Source organism: Ochotona princeps, chromosome 4 (genome assembly GCF_030435755.1).
Source record: "Ochotona princeps isolate mOchPri1 chromosome 4, mOchPri1.hap1, whole genome shotgun sequence".
Lineage (NCBI taxonomy): Eukaryota > Metazoa > Chordata > Mammalia > Lagomorpha > Ochotonidae > Ochotona > Ochotona princeps.
The window spans coordinates 75,379,697-75,387,585 of NC_080835.1; the positions used below are offsets into that span (position 1 = coordinate 75,379,697).

The window sequence follows — 7,889 nt, forward strand, 5'->3', positions numbered from 1 at the left end:
ATGCTCGCCAAGCCCATGCTTTCACAAGCCAGTGACCTCCTAGCTAGGCTTCTGTCTTACTTTTCTCCCGATTGCAAAGCACAAGCAGACCCCAGGCCCTGAGACCCTTTTCAGGTTACAGGAACACTCCAGCAATCTGCATTCACTGGGGGAGGGCTTTCAACCACAGCTGCCTTGAAGTTACTGCACATGGAATCCAAAATTTGGATTCTGTTACGTGTGCGTGCACATCAACCAGAAAGCACTAATCCATGTGCCCACACTTGACCCTCCTACCCCCAAGTGCTCAAAAACCTGAAGAATGGGCCATGTGGGTACAAAGAGCAATCACAGGTCTGCGGGTTTTCCCACAGCCAGGAGGGTTCCTGCTTGGCTGGGTGTGGCCTCCAAGGGTGTCCCCACAGGAGTTGGCAAGTGGCAACCAGGAGCAACAACTGATGCTGACCACGGCTCAGGGATACTGCAAGTGACAGTGGCAACCAGAGTGGACCCTCTGAGTTACAACCATCAGGGAAAAAAAACAGGAGACAACGGGCCTCTCCCAGAGTCTGTTGGGGCTCTGCAGTCCATTACAGGAACATCGAGAAGAACTCGCGGGGCCTGGCTCCTCTCAGCCTCTGCCTGGCTGCTGGTGATATTGCAGCACACGAGCGCGAGGGGCCAGCTCTCCGTGCTCCCCAAACACGGCTCGCCACCACGCCCAAAAGCAGTCCTACAGGCTCGAGCCACCAAGCTCCCACAGAAATAAAGGGTTAACAGGACACCTCGTTCCAGACACTTCGGCTGCCCAGCCGCAGGTGGGGACCGTGGCCGCGAGGGTGGGGCGCCCGTCCACATGCACCTCGATACCCTGTGCTTTCTTGCTCGGACACCGAGTTTTCAGGGAAAGCAGGGGCAAAGGGTAGCATGGGAGCTTTCCCTCTCTCTAAACCAGCCCTGGGAGTTATCCCGGAGACCTAGGGCACCTCACCCCACGGCTCCGCGCCCGGCCCGCGCGACCCAGCCAGCACTGACTGCCGCACGAATCCCGCAGCGCGGGTTCGGGGGGGGAAGCCGGTGCTAACCAGCCGGAGCAGAGGCGGGCACCTAGTGCACGCTTTCTTTCTCTCTCTCTCTCAACACTACCAGCTCTCAGAAACCCCCCCACCGAGACTTGGAAACTCGGAGTTCAGCAAACTTCAGAAAGCAACTTTTTCTGGGGAGTCAGAAGCCTGAAAGAAAAGGAGCCGGGCTAGGCAGAGGGAAAGCGAAAGGCGAAGGCAAGTGCGGGCGGGGTGGACGCGGCGGCCGGGAGGCGGACCCGGCCCGCTGCGGAGGGGAAGCACAAAAGCCCTACAGCGAAACGGGCGAAGAAAAGCCAGAAAGGGTCTCCAGGCTTCCTCTCGCTCCAACCCCGCCTCCGACCTGAGGGCCGTGACCCCCCGGGGAAGCGATGACCAGGGTCCCCGTTTCCGCGCAGGCGGCGCCAGCTGCCAGCGTGCCGGGCCCGGCAATGTCGCGAGCGTCCGTTCCAAAGACGCGGCAAGCGAGCCGGTGTGGAGCGCGTCTGTGTTTCAGTGGTTCTCAGGCTGGCAGGATCGGGCGCGTTTCAGACGCGTGCGGGAGTGCGTCAAGGACTGCGCGAGTCGGTGCGCCCGCGGAGGGAAAGGCATCCCGCACACATCAGGTGCAGAGCCCGGGCGCCCACCGAGCGCGACAGGGAGCGCACGGAGAGCTCCGGCGCCACGCACCGCTCCTGCCGAGAGCCGAGAAAGGCCCGGAGCACTGGGGAAAGAGGGACCCTCCAGAGCTTTCTTCTCCCAACCCCTCGCCCAAAAAAAGAGGAACGAGTCCAATGAAGGAAAAAGAGAAAGAAAGAAAAGAAAGAAAAAGAGCCCACCGGTATTTCTGAAAGAGCAACAAAACCCAAGCATGTCTCTCTCCTGCTCCCCTAGGCGGCCCTGATTCCACTCGCCAGCTCCACTGAGTCCAGCTTCCCAGCCGGCCGGCAAATAAACACACAAATACATAAGCCACAAGCCTCTCTCACACCCGCGCCCCGGTCCGCATACATAGAGCCCCCTCCGGTGCCTTGCTGTACCAAGGCTCCGGTTCTCCGACCCCCGCGCCCGCGTTCCCTTGTCCCGGCAGCCCGCAGTGCCTTCCACCTCTCACCCGGACGGTGCCCTGCAGAGGAAAGGCTGAGAAGGCAGCTGCGCCCAAGCTGACAGCCGGGGCTCCCCCTCTTCGAGCTGACCCCAGCCAGCGGCGGCGGTGGCGGCGGCGGCTGCAGCCGCAGGACGGGAACGCGCGGGATAAAATAAGGTACAACCCAGGGGCCGAGTGGCCAGAGCAAGCGCGCCCCCACCCCCTACCGCCCTGACCTCTCCGGCCCCGGGGCGCCCGGGCGCGCGGCACTTGGCGGGGCGCTGAGCCCCTCCCCGGCCCCCCGACACCCCTCAACTCACCGCTGCCGAGCCGGGCTTCGCGGGGTGGGCGTGCGGGCCTGCCGGCTTGGGGTTGTGGGGGGGAGGGGGCGTGTGCCTGCCTCGAGGAGGGGTGTTGCTGGGGAACTGTTGCTCTCGGGATCACAGCGGCAGCGGCGGCAGCGCCCGGCAGTTCGCAGTACCCGCTCTCATCGCCCTCAACTCCTCTCTGCCGCGAGGTTAGCAAATCACCACAGGCTGCGGCGCCTCCGCCGCGTCTCACGTCAACGCCAAGCCCCCTCCCCTGCGAGGCCCCGGCGCCTCTCCATCTTTAGTGCTGGCGGCCGAGCGCGGCTCCCTGCCCACAGCTGCCCCCTCCTCCCCCTCCCGCGCTGTCCCCGGGCTCAGCCCGCCTCCCCCCCACGCCGGCCCAGCCCGTGCGCGCTCCCCGCCCCACCCGCCCTGCCTGCGCGGCCCTCGGCGCCCCGGGCTTCGCCTGACACCTAGCTGCTGCTGGGGCGCCGCGGTCGCCGCGCTCCGGCCCAGCCCAGAGGCCGCCGGAGACGTTGCGGGGGAGGCCGGGAACGCTGCGTGAGGGCACTGGGGTCCAGGGGGCAGCCCCCACCTCACTCCAGTATTTTCTCTCTCTCTCTTTTTTTTTTTTTTTTCTTTTGCACTGGACACTGTTTCGTTTGCGCCACTCCTAAGCTCCGAGCGCGGAGTTTTGTGTCGGTCTCCAATGCTTTCCCCCCAGTTCAGTGCGTGCCATCTCGTCTTTCACCTTTTCTCCAGGTTTGAGACTACCTCTCAGGACCCCCGATTTCAAAGGTCTCTGTCCCTGTTCACTCCCAGGCCTCTGTTGCCCCTCGCATTCTGCGCACCAGCGGGCAAGAAGAGTCTCGGGGCGCAGAACCACTGAGCCCTGCTCGACTAGGTTGTCAGGGGAGGTTCCTGAGGACTTGTCTAGAGGGGACCCCGATTTTCTCAGCCGCGGTCTCTGGAGGCTGAAGTTGAGACCGGAGTGAAACTTTTTTTCCCTTGTGGTCTCAGCATCCCTTAGGCTCAACCCCTCAACCACCCAGCTCGAAGCTCAGCGCAGTCTTCGGGGCGGGTGGTGGCTTGGAAACGCTCGGCAACGCCCTAAAGGGCGCCCTGCTCCCCTGGCCCCCTGGCCTTTGCGCAGGCACTTCAAATCGCTAACGCCAGGGAAGAGTCACGCCACGGTAGAAAACTGGCCTTCCCCCCTTTTTCCATGGAGCCTGCCAAAGGCAGTCAGGCAAGAGGTGGGGAGCCTTCTTCCTAACACGGTGGAGGCCTCAGAGTCCAAGAGGTTGGAGGATGGGGGTAGCAGAGAGCGCCATCCAGGGGTCTCCGCGCAGTCAGTAACCAGCATCCTGCGGTTGTAGCTGGTCGCAGGGCGTCGGCCACTGAATCTGCCGGTTCTCTAAGTGCCTAGCGGATGGGCTAAAGGTTTTCCTCACAGGACTCAGACGGAACTACTCTCCATATGTGCCCACTGGCACTACACCGGACCTAGAGTAAACCTTAGAAAGTGTAAGGTCATGGATGGTGGCAGAAACCGATCAGAGGCAGAAAAGGGAAGAGCAGCTGGGCAGAGTTTGCATATGCCAACTGAGCGGCTGCACAAAGCTGCTGAGAGGCAGGGCACTCCCTCCAGTCCAACAAGCCTGGCTCCTGGCTCCTACTTGCAGGTAAACCAGCAGGTGTCTTTCACTTAGCACTGAAAGAAAGGCTTCTACTATCTCTGGGGATGAGACCTGCCCCTCACTGCCTCATTCATTTCCTCAACGTGGAAAAGCAACCGTTGCCTACTTCGAGCCTTCCTGTTTTCCTAGCCAAAGTCTACAGCCCTCTGGAAAAGGAAGGGGGCTTAAAGTCAAGAGGGAACTGAGATGCAAGGAGCTCATGAGTGAGAGAATGGAAGGAGAGGAGAAAACACACCCACCAGATCCTCCCAGAGAAGCATCATTCACCTGTTGGATTTCTGCCTAGCTGGTGCTGACTGGAGCTTGCTGCCCAGCTGTCCACAACTGCCCACTAGTATCTCCCAGTACAGTGGCAGAAACACCCAATTAACCCCAGATCCTAATCTCCTATTAATCCTCAAATCAGAGCAAGAGAGAATCTCTGAAAACAATAGAAGAGAAAGAACCTTCCCTCCATGGCCCCAGGCCTCCCACCCCACCCCACCCCCATGCCAGTCACTCTACGTGAAAATCTCCCTTGCTTCATAAACTCTGCCCATTAAAAAGCCCAGCCCTTGTTAGGAAGTGTTAAAGAGAGATTAATGCCTGAATTTAAGAGGTGGAGAAGGTAACAAAAAGGGAAGAAGGCAGGCGAGGCAGTGGGCTTGGTGCCAGCGTTGGGCTCCAAGCGTTTCCACTTAGCACAGAAGGCTGGCTGCAAGGCAGTTTGATAAGGTTTATTGGGTCCAGATAAAGCAGCAGTCACAGCTCCGCCACCAAAACTGGCACCATTTATAGCCACAACGATGTCCTTGCGTCCTGGGAAAGCTGATGAGATTCCCCAGTTCAGAGATTTCATGTAGCAGTACCTAAAAACAAACAGGATGGAAAATTGCAGGAGAAAACACACACTCTCTCTTTTTCTCTCTCTTTCTCTCTGCCTGTGAATTTCATGTATTGGCAGTGATTTTGTTGTTGTTACATGTCTTCTTGAAGGTTGCAAGTGAGGGGAACCTGGGACAACAGCACTTGGAAAATACAAGACCTCCGTGATAGGGGAGGTCATGGTGGAGACTGGCAAAGAGAAACTGGCCCTTTGATGAAATCACATTGCTGAATCTTCTTACTGCATGCCTTCCCCTGTATTCACACATCTCCCACCTAGCAGAGGTCAGTTAATGGACAGGGAGGGTATACAGAGCCTCGAGGACCATGGAGAAGAAACACAGTAGGAATACTTATTTGGCATCTTAACACGAATTACATTGCCTGTGTTGCCTTATTAATCATTGCAGCCCTTGGGCCCGGCAGCGTGGCCTAGCGGCTAAAATCCTTGCCTTGAACATGGCACAATCCCATATGGACCCTGGTTCTAATCCTGGCGGCCCTGCCTCCCATCCAGCTCCTTGCTTGTGGCCTGGGAAAGCAGTTGGGAACGGCCCAAAGCCTTGGAACCCTGCACCCACATGGGAGATCTGGAGAAAGTTCCTGGCTCCTAGTTTCGGATCGGCGCAGCACCGGCCATTGCAGTCATTTGGGGAGTGAATCATCGGACAGAAGATCTTCCTGTCTGTCTCTCCTCCTCTCTGTACTTCTGCCTTTCCAATAAAAATAACATAAATATTAAAAAAAAATCATTGCAGCCCTCTTCATTCAGATACCATTTACTTCTGTGTCTCAGCAGACAAGACTGTGAGGGTCAAAGACATTACATTCCTTACCCAGCACTGTAGGTCGCAGCATCACAGCTGAGTGACACCACTCTGACTGCCAAGTGTATGTGACACAGGTACCCACTACTGAGCTACACCAAAGAGGCAAGGACTCTTCATTTTCCTGTTCCCCATACTCCACTGGGACAGGCTCTGTACAGCAGCCACCCATGCTGAGGACCGACCAAAAGTTCTCTTCTCTGCCACTGAGTAAATAGGCTTGAATCATTTCTCTTTGTCTCCTTCGTTAACATGAAAGTTTCCCAACACAGTAAAATGTTAACTGATACCCAAGGACAATGGTTTTCTGAGTGTCTTGATGGTGAATGGAATGTTGCAACTCTTTTTGAGTACACTCTTCATTTGAAGAATAAGTTGAAAAAAAAATTCTAAAAGATTGATTTGTTTTTAGGTGAAATGAAGATTGACAGAAAGACACAGAGAGAAATCCTCTATCTGCTGGCTCACTCTCCAACTGGCCACAGTGACAGTTTGGCCAGTCTATAGCCAGGAGCCTGGAGCTTCTTCCAGGTACCCCAAGTGGGTGCAGGGACTCAAGCACTCAAGACACCTTTTGTTGCTTTCTCAGACACATTAGCTGGGAGCTGCGTGGAAAGGGGAGCAACCAAAACTTGGACTGGCATCCAGATGTGTTCCTGGCACTGTAGGGAGAGAAGCTTAACCTTTTATGCCATGGTGCCAGCCCCAGAAAATATGTGACTAAAGTCCTTGCTTTGCGTGCTGGCATCCCATATGGGCACCAGTTTGTGTCACGGTGGCCCAGCCTGCCCTGTCTCCCATCCAGCTCCCTGTTTGTAGCTTGGAAAACAATCGATGACAGCCCAAAGCTTTGGGACCCTGAATCCACACAGGAGACCTGGAAGAACCTCCTGGCTTCTGGCTTCTGGCTTCGGATCAGCTCAGCTCTATCCATTGTGGCCATTTAGGGAGTGAATCAGTGGATGGAAGATCTTCCTCTCTGTATATCTAAGTTTCCAATCAAAATAAATAAATCTTTGAAAAAATATGAAAGTCAACTTTCTTATCTTGGTAAGTGAATTGAAGGTCTAAACCCACTGGGGAGAAGAAATTGTTTTACATATTCCCTGAGCCTTGAGATCACTGGAGAGTGAAGCCTGCTTGGGGAAAGTGGTAGGTAACTCCTGAATACAACAAAACACTCCGAGAACTCTGAGTGCCATTGGAAAAATAGATAAGGCTAGTCCCACTTACTCTAAAATCTTTGCTGTGCAACCTTAGCGGAAGATAAAGCTAACCATATGTCCCTTTCTGGTGGCCAAGAATCCTACCATCTTTCAGGTCACCATTTTCAAACACTTGCCACAGGCAATGTCAAAACTCAGGCAGGGCTGGAATAAGCATTTGGCCTGTCGGTAAGACTGTTAGGATCCCTACATCTCATGTCCAGGCACTTGGGTTCCAGTCGCAAGGCTGTTCTCAATGATGACTTCCTGCTGAGGCAAACCCCCGGGGAAGCAGCAAAAGATAGTTTAGCAGTTGAGTTCCTGAAACCCACATGTAAAACTTAGATTAAGTTCCCAGCTCCTGGCATCAGTCAGACCTAACCCTAATTGTAGCAGCCATTTAAGGGAAGTGAACCAGCATAACCCAAGACTGATATCTGCACCATCTCCTTCTCCCCTCCCTTTTTCTCTCTCCCCATTATTGTGCCTTTCAAATAAACAAAATTTTAAGATACATAGGCAAAATAGCATTTACATTTGCTTACAGTAAAAGGTTCTTGAGTGTTTAAAAGGTTTTGTTTGTATTTTGTAAAAAAATTGAGTTCTTTCATGTCACGTCCTAAAAGCAGGAGGAAATGAATCAGGAGACTTGTGTGTTCTGGTAAGGGCAGAAAAGCTAACACAAAGAAGGTTCTTTGAGTAGCACTGCCTTCATCCCTTTTCCAGGGATGTCTATATACTTGGGTTTTCCCTTGCAGGTGCCAAGTATGCCCTTCATCTAATCTTTTTTTTTTTTAATGAAAATGGCTTTCCTTTTTTATTATTTATTTTGTTATTGGAAAGTCAGATCTACAGAGAGAA

General features: G+C 54.7%; 1 protein-coding gene across 2 annotated transcripts in view; it reads right to left on the minus strand.

The window, feature by feature from the left end:
- Positions 1-3,031, minus strand: part of ZBTB16 (zinc finger and BTB domain containing 16) — a 176,044-nt gene extending 173,013 nt beyond the window's left edge. The window contains exon 1 of one of the 2 annotated variants that reach the window (XM_004585084.3): positions 2,448-3,031. The gene's annotated coding sequence lies outside the window, so the exon portion shown is untranslated. Of the gene's footprint in view, positions 1-2,154; positions 2,286-2,447 lie in introns of those variants that run through there. The other variant, XM_058663892.1, reaches the window with a different exon arrangement.
- Between the last annotated feature and the right edge of the window lie 4,858 nt (positions 3,032-7,889).